Source organism: Solanum verrucosum, unplaced genomic scaffold (genome assembly GCF_900185275.1).
Source record: "Solanum verrucosum unplaced genomic scaffold, falcon-dt-bn FXZP01000180.1, whole genome shotgun sequence".
NCBI lineage: Eukaryota > Viridiplantae > Streptophyta > Magnoliopsida > Solanales > Solanaceae > Solanum > Solanum verrucosum.
The window spans coordinates 196,109-208,468 of NW_026020402.1; the positions used below are offsets into that span (position 1 = coordinate 196,109).

At 30.5% G+C, this 12,360-nt stretch overlaps 1 protein-coding gene across 2 annotated transcripts in view; it reads left to right on the forward strand.

The window, feature by feature from the left end:
- The first annotated feature begins 10,761 nt into the window (after positions 1-10,761).
- LOC125840073 (uncharacterized) overlaps positions 10,762-12,360 on the forward strand; it is a 29,419-nt gene continuing 27,820 nt past the window's right edge. For both annotated transcript variants that reach the window (XM_049519058.1, XM_049519059.1), the window contains exon 1: positions 10,762-11,354. The gene's annotated coding sequence lies outside the window, so the exon portion shown is untranslated. The remainder of the gene's footprint in view (positions 11,355-12,360) is intronic.

Sequence of the window (12,360 nt, forward strand, 5' to 3'; positions counted from 1 at the left end):
TCCTTATTGATTATGAAATTTCATTTATTGGCTACACCAATGAAATAATGACATGTGTTGATGGTCACATTGCCATATTTTTCAAAGAATTGATGAAGGTGTATTCCACAGTGTTGTGTTATTTTCAGTCTAGGTTGGAAAGATTGTGGTGAAAGAGAAATTAGGGGAATAGTAGGGACAGTTGCATGGAAGAAATCTAATGGTAAGTTAAAATTATAGTATTATTATTTGTATGTAATTCATTCATTCATTCATATGTGGACATACATGAATCCATGTGAAAATGTCAAGATCATTATTATTATCTTAATAAAAATGAGTGGGGGTGTATATATATAAATACTAGCTAGGTAGGTCCCCCCTTTTTTTTTCTTGTTGATCACTCTCACATTTTGTCTCAATTGTATGCAAAGTAGGTTTCATGGCAGAGGATAGATAGAAAGTATAATTGAGTTGTTTTATGTCCGTTGGGTCATTTGATTGATTCAACCATTTTAATCCTATTAGTTGTAACGGATCGAACGTTGTTTTAAGGGAGCTAAACATAAAAAAAGAGGCGTCTGACTAAAAGTAACTTGTCTTGCCTAAGTAAGGATTGTTTATTTTGACTCAATAGGTGTCACGTGTGATATTGCTTCATTGATTGTTTTAATTTCTTTTACTGGATATACATTAATATGAATAATAATTAAAATGAAAATAGAAGGTAGAAATATTACAATTAGAGGACAGTGATGTAAACAAAGTTGTGCACTTGCCTGGTGGTTTGGCACTTTGATGCTTATGAAAAATTCTGCATACGCTAATGTGCTTGATTGAAATATTTTTTTTTATAATTTCCCATGAGAATTGAGAATTGAGTATGAATATAATCTATAGATCCAATTGAACTATCTGACAAACTCTTAAGAAAAAATTATGCCACACCAAATCTTTAACCAATCGATCGATATCTCAACAATAATATATGCAAAGGGTTTCAATCATCTAAATCATCGTACGAACATGCAACAAGACTTCAAGCTAGAAATCAAGTCTAGATTTAAATCTTATGAATTCGATATTCTAGTTTTTAAAATTATAAGGTTTTAATCAATAATTTATATATAAACACATTCAAATTAGTTTCGACCAAACCCATAATCAACACTTGTTTCACCCGCGCCTCAAACGACACATAACAAAAACTCATAAAATGGGTGTGAAAGCATCTTCGTAAACCAACTCACAAGGTTCATGAAGCTTCTAAGAGTTAATACTGAGTACGTCAAGTTATCTACTAATAATTAACAAAGCATGGTTATTTGTATTTAGCTTTTGTATATAACAAAATTAGAAAAAAAGAATCTTAATACTACTCGTGGCTAAAAGCTAAAGTGTACTCCAATTAATTTTTATTAGTTGATTGAATGTGGCATTGGCTCATTTGCACACAAAATTCGATACAAGTGGGATTAGTTGGGTATATAGGGCCACAACCATTGAAGCAAAGGTTTGGGCTCTAAAAGAAGAGATGGCAGTCAATTTCATTCCTGACACTAATCAACGTGCATGCATAGTTGATATAGTACTAATATTGTCAAGTGTATACTGTATACCCACTATCTTCCTCTCACTTTTTGAGAACCTACTTTCCACCTCAATATAATTGACAAGATGCCCCAAGAAACTTTTAACATGCAACTCACACCCTCATCGACGGAGTCTGAATTTTCATAAAACAAAAAAATACTTTAAAAATATAAAGAAGTAAATATACAAAAAAGTTAAATAGATTCAACATCTTATATAAATGATATAATTTTTCGTCAAATAGGGTTCAGATGAACCCCTTGGACTTACCCTATGAGACAACAGTAATCGAAATAATAATATCGAAAAAGAAATAACACACAATTTTATGTGAGGATCTTTTAGGAGGAAAAAAAATCATGATTAGTCATCAACTCTTATTAATTCTCGATGAGATAATATAAATGCATTAATTCAACTGAGTTTATATAGTTCGCAAAAATCCTAATCCTAGAGATTCCTAGGGCATCCTTAAAGTTATTTTCTAAGTAACTTGCGGACTATCTCTTGCTTAGTCCCACAACACTTGCCATCCCCCGCAATCAGGGCCACATACTTAACCCCCCACCCCACCACCCACAGAATATTTGATGTAAGAAGATGTTAAATCATAAACGTTGTTAGCTATTCTATTTCAATTTATGTGATATCATGTTCAAAAGTCAAATTTCTTAATTTTAATCATAATTAAAATTAAACATAGAATTCAGTAGACATTTAAAAGCGCTAGAATACTACAAGTCACAACGATTAACAATTCAAATTATTTGAGAAGACATATCAAAATGGGATAATTTCAAAAGAAGTACAAACTTATATGCCCCAAAGTTTACATTACAAAATTTTAGCCAAATTAAAACACAGTCTAATATACAATGTTATACATCCCATATACAATAATATACAAAACTCTCATATTTTGTTCTACAAAAATGTTTAACAACTTGATATACAATATAATATTATACAACGTATAAAAGGCACTATACACTCATATACAATAATATACAATATTATACACTACAAATAAAAAAATTGAACTCGTCTTCTCTGTTGAATCCAAACACCAAATTCATCCAAAAACACCTCAAAAACTACATTAAATCACCCCCAAATTTCATATTTAGGCTCATCAATGCATAATCGATCTTTTGTTACAATACTCACTCAAAACAGAGCTTATTTGTAAAAATTATATTTCTAAATTTTAAAGCTTCGAGCTACAACAATGTCCACTTATGATGTTACCGTACAAAGTGAGAACTTTTTCGAAGTTTTAATTTTATCACATAAAATTAAACAAAAGAAATATGTATATATATACAAAGAACACACTATATATTGATCAACTTCATATCTTCTTCTACATATAATATTCCAAATGCCACTTAAGTTGCATAAATACTCTGAACTTGGCATAATGGTGAATATTCTTACTTTCACCCTGAGCAGATTCAGAGGCTCTGTTACGAATTTACACAAATCCCCTGTAACTTGTTGTCCAAATTGTATATACGTACTAAGAAATTTGTTAAATATTTAATTATTTTAAATCATGTTATTATTAAAATATTTAATTGAGGTCATTGTAGAAATCGATAAACTTCAAATGTTAGATCTTTCTATTTCAATCTATCAATCAACGCCGTCTGTAGTTTCACCACTCTCAATGAGTCATGTTTTATTATTATTATTATTATTATTATTATTATATAACTAATGTTTGTGGTGTCATTCACGCTTAAGTAGTTGTCACATGTCCTAACAAATTATAAATTTCAGAAAAATACAATTATTTAATTTACATTGTAAAGATATAACTCAAAATTTACATTACAAATATTCTTTAGCCTAAAATTTAATTCTGTATATAAAGATATACAAAATTTTCATATATTTTTAAAAAAATATATATTTAAAACTTGATATACAAATAATATACAAAATTATAAGAAATATTTATACACTCATATTTAATAATATACAATTTATACTCTATCATGCGAAAAATTGACTTCATCTTCTATTTAGATGATTTTTGGGAATAGAAATTCAATTCCATTGTTAGTTGGGTAGCTGGATCTATCCTATTTTTCATGGTAGAGGGTAACAGAAATAAGGTGTATTTGATGTGGGTTTGTAAAAACAAATTTAATAAGAATCTATTGATAGCAATTAGCAATTGTGAAGTTTTATTAGGGTGGAAGGCATGAAATTGAGTCAGTTTAGGTAAGCATTGAAAATTTTACCTAAATTATGTAAATTAATTTTATGAGTTGCGCTAGAGTGTAGTTATCTCTATATTTAAGTTACAGATACACTAATATTGTTGAGATTTACATAAAAAAAAAATCATTTTAATTTATGTATGCGCAAGCTAACCCTAAACACTACGGTTATAAAAATAATAATATGATAATAATATTACTGATCGGATTTATTCAATCTTGTTGTTATAATCGAAGATAGATATTTTCTTATGCCTTTTGACTAAGAAAGATTAATATTTTATGATGAGTATTTAAGCATGTCACTCTAATATTGCAATCGCGAGGAAGGAATATGAGAAAACTATCATATATTTTCTCGAACTAAAATAGATAATGGTTGAGATTAGGGGTGTACATGATCGGGTTGATTCAGGATTTTCAAATATCAAATCAAATTATTTGTGTTTATTTTTAAATTTATGAATCAAATCAAACTAATAAAACTCGAGTTTTTCAACCTTGAATTTTTCAGGGTTTTTTTTTTGGGGGGTTTCGGTTTTTTTTGGTAAAATATTCATATAAACATATAATTAACTTTTGCTCCAAATATTTCTTTGGTTCTAACAAAATACAACTATCTAACGAGTTTCTTAAAAAAAAAAATAACACAAAATATGAGATGAGTGATGACGCTAAAATATTCAACAAAAATTAATAATGAAATTGCATAACATAAAATTACAAATTAATAAGCCATAATGAAAATGATCATAATTTAAAAGTACTAGGGTGTTTGGATTGGCTTAAAAGTTGGTCAAACCTACTTTTAAGTTAGTTTTTTTACTTCAGGAAGTGTTTGACAAAAATAAAAATAAGTCAAAAAATTCTTAAAATAAGTTAGGAAGTGTTTGACAAGGTTAAAAATAACTTAAAATATGTTTAAAATGACTTTAAATAAGTTAAAAATCAAAAGTAGGTCTCCCCCTACTTTTTATTTTTTTTACTTAAAAGTCATTTTAGTTTGACTTTTTATTTCTGACTTAAAAGCTACATTTTTTAAGTCAATCCAAATGGGCTCTAAATCATGCTAAAATAAGTCTAATAAGTATTGATTACATGATTAAACATTAAAGAAAAATTAAAATTAGGTTAGGTATTTTAAATGTCTAAACCAATGTAAAACTAAAGAACAAATATTCAACATTATTGTCATTCTTAGTGTTGAATTAAATCATTTATTTTTGTGTAACGACCCGTTCCCGTCGTTATAGAAAATCTAGCGGGGGAAACTTTGGGGCTGGAAAACCTTTTCGTAGTATTTGGATTTTTCCAACCTTGTCCAGTTTTGGACGAAATCGCAGTCTTTGAGGAGTAGAAAAATATGGTAACAATCGAGTGGATCTTTTATGGTTTTGATTACATGAGTCGTTAGATAACTCGTTAAGGAATCCGTACGACTTTACGGAATTGAATTCGGGCGAGTAGAACTCCCGGAATCAATCTTAGCGTAAAAGGTATTTTCTGATCGTCATGGTTTAGAGGTGTGTTGTGAAATGGAATTTTGGAATTCTTTTAATTAGTTCTCTGGTTCAGTTTGGACCGCTTTGGCTGGATAGTTGTCGCTCTAGCGTGGTTGCCGTAGCGGGATGATGGTCGTTGTGGCGGGTACGACGAGACTCAAACCGTAGACGAAGATGAATAGCTCACTGTTACGTGGAAGCCGTTGGGGCGGGGATTCTGGTTGCTTTGGTGGGGCCGCTAGAGTCGGGTGAGGGGCGCTGTAGCGGGACCGACGCGACTTAAAGTCGTAAATAAACCCCTAGACGACCTTATTTGGCACTTTTCGACTTTTAGAGCTAAAGAACGACCCCCAGGCGACTCTTACTCGTTTTTCACCATTCTTGAGGTTAAAGGTAAGTTTTTCACTCCCCGAATCCATTTTTTTATCGGTAGAACGTAATAGAATGGGTGATTATTGGTGGGGGAAGGTTTTGTTATAGATTTTATGGTGGAAACAACCATAATTTGGATTATTGGGATCATGGGTTTGATCTAGGGTTCATAAAATTGTTAGTAATCTGGGTAGTTAATAATTGTTTATTGATTCCCGTATTATATTAATTGTTTGTAGACCAAGAACAAGTGAAACGAATTCGGAAAGGGAAGGATCAAGTTTCTTAAGGTTTCAAGTTTGTTTCGGGGTAGGTGATGGTTGTGATTCTATGATTGTGTGATGTATGCTTGTTCTTGCTTCATTATGATACTTGTATGTATATGAACGTTGCAATGTTGATCACACTTCTTGTAACTGAGATAATGAATGATGATTGTCATGAATCACCTCTTGTTGTATGATTGTGATAATATACATTGTGATTGTGATTGTGGTGTGTGAATGTGATCGGTTGCCACGTTCCGGCATAGTTAACTTGGATCGGATTGCCACGTTCCGACAGAAATATGGGATCATTTGCCACATTTCAGCATAAATATGAGATCGATTGCCACGTTCCGGCATACTAGGGTTCCATGAGAGGACCAATGATGTGATATAAAATGTGAAACTGATCGTTGTTCGTAATTGTTGATAATGTTGTATATGCTGATATATATGCATGTGATTATATTGTTGTCTTAACTTGTGTTATGTTGCACTAGTGGGATAGTCGCGTGATCCTACCAGTACACTGTGGTTATGTAATGATTCTGCACTTGCTCTTATTTTTGGTTGAGTACAGGGCATCTTCAAGCGGCTACTGACAGACCTCGCTTAGGAGATCAGTGATCGTCACTTCGAATTCAAGGGTGAACTAATTCTTCCGGGCTGCCATGAGATTCTCTTTCGTCTATGTCCACCATTTCCGGATTGAGACCTTTGTTTTAGTTAGTTCATTAGTATGGGGTTGTATCCTTTCTTGTTTAGACTTGGATCATTTGTTAGATGATTTGGTACATTGACTTTCAGGTTTTAGGTTATTCTTCCGCATTGTTAGTTATTATTGTTAGACTTTTGTTAGAGTTTATGGGAACTCTATTTTTATTTCCTTAGTGTTTGATTTAAATGTCTTAGTTTTTAGATTATTTGCTTGGTTTGGGTTATAGTAGTGGTTCTCCCATCGGAGTGTTAGTGTGGGTGCCAATCACGACGGTCTGGGTCGTGACATTTTGTTAGCATTAATATTGATTTAATTTTAAATTGTGCATTATTAGAGTTACTAATATTTATGAACTATAACCTTTATTGGATCATTCAAAATTCTAAGTCTAAAAAAACTTGAAATAATATGTTAAAAGATAAGAATTATGTAAAAGTATAAGAAATATATAGAAATTATATCAAAGTATATATTTTTTTGTTAAAGATAGTACAATGGAAAAAAAACATAATAGGGGAATTAGGCCTTATTGGTTTTTATTAATATTAAGACGTCTGAATCTAAATATACAAATAAATATTAAGATGTGCCTTAAGATATAGATGTCTATCTCTAGATCTGAATACTGAATGATTAATTATTTGTTTCATTTGAATATGCATGTGAAATTAAACACTACATGACAAAATATTATAAAAATCTCATTTCAACAAAATAATATTATCTTTTAATAGAAAATAATATTTTGAATATTGATATTTAATTTTAAAAATTTAACTATCTAATATGTAAATAAAAACTTAATTGAAACTCCACTATTTTTTACCAGACTAAAAGTTTTATAATGAAGTTCCAACTTCAATTTTTATTTTTAATATTTCTTGAAAAGTAATGTTTATTTATCCTAAAGGCTAAATTAGTAAAAAGAAAAACTTAGCTAAAACTGTTATTTTATCTAAGAAAAAATCAAAATAAAAAACAAACCAAAACAATGAAGTTTTGTTGTATTTCTTTTGTTTCTTATTTAGACGAAACAATATTTATTTAATTGGGTATTTTCATTCTCTATCGAAATCTCTAATAAAGATTGGTTACAACTTTCATTATTTATCGCCAAATAAAAACAAATTTCCCAAAAATTTCATCTTCAAATACACGACTCTTTATTTCAAGTTTCAACTATGCATTTGAAACTTGATGTGTGTGTTTGACAATTTACTTATTGTTTGCTTTTGGTGCTTAGACAGAAAGTTTCACTACAAACAAACATTCTTTTCAAATTATGAGTCTAAAAGAACTTACATACTTTTGTTTGGAGTTTAGATAGAGAGGGTTTGCAAAGAGAGGGAGAGGCAGAAGCATGCCGCGTGATACTTTGTGGATTATGACGTATTAAATAATGTCAAGACTCTCCTACAAATCTAATTCATTCAGATATGATTTTTTCAAAAGAAACAAATAAAATGAATGGGCTGAAATGAAACTGAATGATTAGGTTTCAAACCTAAAAAAAACAAAGGCACTTAATGAATTGAAACTGAATGATTAAAATTTAAACTTCCATTAAGTGCAAACAAACAAGGTCTTAATAAAAAACTTATTAGTACTAAACTCATATTAATATTTAGGAATCATTATTCATTAGTTTGAGTCTAGTTTATTTGAAATCTATGTTATATTATTAATTAGTAAATAGTTTATGGGAAACAAATCTTCTATATTAATTAGGTTAACTCTTTTTTATGGGAAAATATTTTGAACTGAAAAGGATTTTTCTACAACAATACAATAACATTCATAATGTAGTTCTTAAAGGAAGTTTTATTTAGGAAAAATATATTCTCTCAATAGTTTTTTTTTATATATATATATATATATATATTTATACTTATGTCAATTTGATCAATTCAATTTAATATATTATGAGTTCTTATTTATTTATTATAATTTATTTTTGTTATCGTCATTCAAAGTTTCTTTGCTAACTTCTACCTGACCCAACAACATGCTCACAATGTGAGTTCAATGTCTATTAAAATTTGGACTTACTGGATGATCCAATTCGCATGAACATCGTTATGTTTCTTTTTGGGATTCATATATAAGAGATGAATATGAGGGTATTAAAAAGGGTGAGCAAAAACCATTGTGTAACTTTGACCAAATTCATTTTACATTATCAAGTTATTGCCCGATCTGTAAAAGTAGATTGCTAATTAAAAAAAAAATCCTCATATCTATGATATGTTTCTTTTTATTTTTTATTATTAGGTGTGTTATTTTACAAATTAATATTCACATGCTGTCATTAACCAAAAATACATAGAGATGGATGCAATCAATAGCTTTGGAAAAATATATTTTTTTCGGTCATCAAAGCATCCACAGCTCTGTTGCTTGTGATTTCACGCTTGGGCTTTATTATAATAATAATAATAATAATAATGATTGAAGTGTCTAAAACATATTCACATATTCAAAGTGTTTAAATTTTGTGTTTCATATATGAATTGTTAGGTCTTTTTCTACTTGAAATATCATCAAATGTTTATTTAAACACACCTAAAATATCAAGAAAAATGAACAACTGATAGTAGGGATGGCAATGGGGCGGTGTGGGGCGGTTGTGGGGTAAACCCGCTAAGATTTTGATCCGCCCCACCCCGCTCCACATAGCATGATTAGTTGTTTTCAACCCGCTCCACCTCACCCCGCATAAACCCCCCCCCCCATCCCACATAATTAGTAAAAATCATTTTAAATGACGTACAAGTTTTTAACTTTAAAGTTCAAATTTTGTTAACTGTTTACAGCTAAATTAACATGTTAGTGTTGCATTAAAATGCAATTTTATAATACTCATCTTTTAAAAATGTCAATAACATGTGTTTTTGGTAGCTTTGAATTAGGTACATTTGATGTAATAAACAAAAAATGCAAATAGTCACGTACTTTTTTCTTCTTTCTAGTTTTTTGGCTATTCAAAATAAAATTAATAAATATTCAATCAGTTCCATTTTTACTTAAAATTCATCATATTATTAGTACCCAAACATGTGCAGAACTGATTCAAATTTTATGTGAAAAGTGAATTTAGGGATTCTTCATCCCTAACCCACAACCGCCCAACCCCGTGTAAATTTTAAAAAAATATATTTAAACATAAACATCTGGTGATAGTTCAAGTAGGTAACTCACACACGTGATACACTTAAAAAACTCTAAAAATCAAATGACTTTTAGGTGTGTGTCTTCATGACTCTTAAGAAATGTTTGTTGAAACAGACTATCAATTGTTTGAAAATTCAAATAGAAAAAAGTGAACAATTGATAGTTAAAGTGTGTTTTGACAAACATTTGGTAACAATATATGTAGGTAACTTTCATATATGAAACTTCAAAAATTGAAATGATATAGGTGTATTTGTTATTCTTAACTCTAAATTGATATCACTAGTTTGTGTAAATGTGTGTATCGTGTTAACATTCTGTCTGGATGGTTATTACATATTGTTTCGTAATGTATTGTATCGTATCGTTCTAATGAATACAATGTTTGGATAAATTGTATCATCCTCCATTATAAGGTCACATATTCACAATTTGAATGATAAATCTACAAGAAAAGTAGGGTATGACGTAGAGCTACTATGAAAAACTAGGGAAAAGAATAAAATATAATCATTAAATAATAAGTAAAAACAAAATAAGAAGAAAATATTAAGGTGACAACGCAATCACATCAAATTAATCGTTACATAAAATTGATATTTTCGTCGTTACCTATTAATAGATTTCAATGATACGATACAGTGAAAATAAATCTATAAAAAAATTGTAGATAAAACCTACGAGAAAAATAGGGTACGGGATAGAATTGTTATGAAAAGATAGAGTAAAAGATAAAATAAAATAATTAAATAATAAGAAAAGAGAAAATGAGAAAAAAATTAGGATAACAATGCGATTACACTAAATTAATTGTTATATAAAATAGATATTTTCGTCGTTACCAAACAATACAATGGAAAATAAAGGTGTATTTCTTTTATGATATTATGCTACGTAATTTCCTTTTATCTCTCAAGTCATTCCAATTACAATTAGGGGGTCAATGGTTACTTAGAAAAAACCCGACTAAACCTAACCAGCCCTCCTTCTTCTTGTTCTTCTTCAATTTTCTGAAATTCTGAAAAAGAAGACCTAAAAATTTAGATAGACAGATAGGGGAGAGCGATAGAGAGATCGGAGAGAGAAGAAAAATATGGAAACTTAACAATTTTCTTTACTTTGTGGGATAGAGATAGATATAGAGAGCACGGACAGGAGAGAGACACAGAGCTCACGTGCTCGCCGGAGTTTGACGACGGCACCACTGCTGCTCTACCGCAGTTTATCCATTAACGCCGGTGAACTCTCTACCTGGAAATCGAAAGGCTAACCTCAAATCCACCATCTCTCTCAATCTCAAAATATCCCCTCCTGTGCCTCACAGACCATCGTTTGTCATTGATTAATCTGTTTCATTGACAAAAAAAAAAAAAACCAGTTGGATTATTCTAGATCCGCGAGATTTTCAGTCAGAACAAGTGTGGTTTCGTTAAAAAAATAATAATTCAGAATCTTGTCGAGTTCATTGGGAACATTAAGGCTCCATTGGAGGTCCCTGTTTTCAGTTCAAAAATTCATTTGTGAGGTTCATTTCTTTCTATTACAGCTTGTTTTGGCGTTGATTTTTATTCTTATGTGTTAAATACAGTTTTTTTTTTTTTTTTTGCGATTTATTTGTTATACTTGTTTGAGGGTTGATTAAGTTGAATGTTTCATATTAGTACTGTTTTTGATACCACTTGCTTCTATACTTATGAATGTGCAAAAGTGAGCTATCGAGACTTGATCGTGGGTTTTGGTTTTAGACTAAAAAATTAATTGGAATCCATGTTAATCAATAAAAATACTGCATAATTTTGATATTTCCTTACTGTTAGTGAGCTATCATAGAAGTTAAGTTTATCTAGAATTTAGAAATATAATTGGTTTAAGACTTAAAAGATTTTAGAAGCTTTAAAAGCTAACCTTGGAGGTCTTATTGTGCTTTTGGTATCTAGTTCATTTCATGATAATCTTTTTTGAGAAAATTCAATGAGTATGTTTAGCAATTGAGCAGATTACATGTTATTTGGAAATAAGTTTGAGTAAATAGTTGTGTTTTTACACGTTGGGTATTTAAATTATCTTTGTAATTATTCTTGTTGAATGTTTAATTATGGGAAATCGTGAAATATTGGATTGCTGCCGGGGGCTTTATTTTCCAAGTATGACATGACGAAGGCCCCATTAATTGCGAGAGAGCAAGATGAGTTGCAGATTAATCCAAGGCTCATTTTGAATAATAAGAAAGAGTGAAATAATGGATAAGTTTAGTTGTCTCGAATTACAAGAGATGAACAAATGCCTCAAACGCTAGATGAGCATTGGGCACGTTTTAAAATGTTTGTTTCGATTAAGAATGCCGTTACACATCTTTCTTGGGATACTTGAAACAACGCATCTTGGCCAAAATTGTTCTAATACCCTTCGGGGTGGCCCAGTGGTTTGAGCTTGGGACTTCCATGTTGGAGGTCTCAAGTTCGAAACCCCTTGCCAGCGAAAGCAAGGGGTTTGCCTTCTGGGTCGAGCTCGTCGCACCAGGCTTGCCTAGT